Genomic DNA, 2,059 nt, shown 5'->3' on the forward strand with positions numbered 1-2,059 from the left:
TCAGGAAACAGTGGTTGCAATTTACTTTTTAACTCTGTTCCTGAGTATTATAACCCCAATTTGCTATTGTGTGCTACGCATTTTACTGAGGACAGCTTTCACATCACGAGTAGTAATGACAAGTGCCGGATTCCCAAAAGCTTTTGTTTGAACGACGGAGCAAGGGGGCGTGGCAGTACTGAAACACCGTCTAAGCTGTTCGCCAATCACAACGCACTGGGACAGCTAACCAATCCCATCACATTTTGTTTTTCGGAAGGCGGACCTTCATCAAAGCTGGAACTAATCGAGCCGTTTGTGCCTGCCTGGGGAGAGAGGTGTTGTAATAATGTAAATTATGTGAAAAATAATGCGTTTTTCGAACCACCAAGCATGAGAGCATGTTCTAGTACACCCCCAAAACAAAATCAACTTTGTAAAAGAGCATAATAGGACCCCTTTAATTTTGTCAAAGCATTTACAGCTTTGGTTTATGGTGCCGTTAAGACACTAGTCTGAATGACTCCGTAACGGCAGCCAGTGATGTCTGCGTAGGCAGCAACGTTCTACACAACCATAAGTGAATGTGCAATTCATCCAGGCACTCTAATATAATGTCATCTAATCAGCTTGATGTCTTTAATAAGCATTCAGCAAACTGAGTTTATTCAAACTTTTTTAAAGGAATCGTTCACCCCAAATACTTTGTCATTATTCCCTCACCCTCATGTCGTTTCAAACCTGAATGACAACGACTTTCTATGTTTTACAGAACAGCATGACTAATTGATCACAGAATTAATTTTTTGGTGTAAACTATCACTTTAAGTTATCACTGCAACACTACAAGCATTCACAATGGATACTTCACAGTATATGAGGGTGTGCTGCTCTACCTCATTACACTTCAGGAGCCTCGTGATTTTAGTATTCAAGAGCTTAGTATTAATTATCATCTCATTAAGCCTGATACAACTCAGAAGTGATATAGATATAAATGACAAATTCAATTGCAATGCCAAACAACCATAATATGAGCAATGTTTCATTCTTAAAATAAGATTAAGAAATTAAGATTTGTTGACAAGATATCTGCATTATGAATGAACAGCAGTGACAAATGATACTCCTAGAGAGAGAAAAAAAATTACTTAAGAAATGCATCAAGTAATTTGAAAGTCCAACAAACATTTGACCTGTTAAATGATGTATGCATGCCACAGAACAAAACCTAACAGCAGCTGTGGGCAGTTCTGATTTATTTTGTGTTTTGTGTTATGCAATGAAAAAAAACAATATTCTAACTCTCATAGTATGGCAATGAACATTTTGGGAGTGTGATCCCGGTGTAACGATAAGTAACATTTAAAAACTGTTCCCTCTAAATACAGGTCTCCTCTTTTTTTTATTAAAACCTGAAGTTGTGGGTTCTAACCTGAAGAGACACAACATGCACAAAACTGTGTATTGACAGAATATGAGGTTTATCTACTGTGGTGCTTACAAAAACTTATAATATGAGCAAAACAGCTATCAGTGGTTAATGGTTGAAAAGGGAAGGGTAATTTGCAGTTTTAGTATTTGTGAAATGAACATCAAAATCTAATCAGCCTTGTCATAGAGAATACAAAAAGGTTAAAGGGGTCATATGATGCAATTTCATTTTTTCCTTTCTCTTTGGAGTGTTACAAGCTCTTGGTGCATAAAGAAGATCTGTAAAGTTGTAAAGACTAAAGTCTCAAATCCAAAGAGATATTCTTTATAAAAGTTAAGAGTCAACCACGCCTACCTAAAACAGCTCGTTCTAACACGCCCCCACATATCTACCTCACTATGTGGGAAGATTTGCATAACGCCGCCCAAATGTTCACGCAAAGAAAGAAGGCGTAACTTTTATTCTCGCTGTAGTATGTATTGTTGTTGCCAATGCCGCCATGTAATGAAGACGCTGTGTGCTTCGTTGTGAAAGCGAAACTACTTTGTTTGGTCTTCCAAAAGAGGACGATATCCACTTCGTCATGCCTAGAGCTGATCTGTGCTGGTCGCTGAGGAAATACATCAACTTAGTGCTGTGGATCGC

The sequence above is a fragment of the Sinocyclocheilus grahami genome, unplaced genomic scaffold, assembly GCF_001515645.1.
Source record: "Sinocyclocheilus grahami isolate Dianchi unplaced genomic scaffold, SAMN03320097.WGS_v1.1 scaffold17.1, whole genome shotgun sequence".
NCBI classification, from domain to species: domain Eukaryota; kingdom Metazoa; phylum Chordata; class Actinopteri; order Cypriniformes; family Cyprinidae; genus Sinocyclocheilus; species Sinocyclocheilus grahami.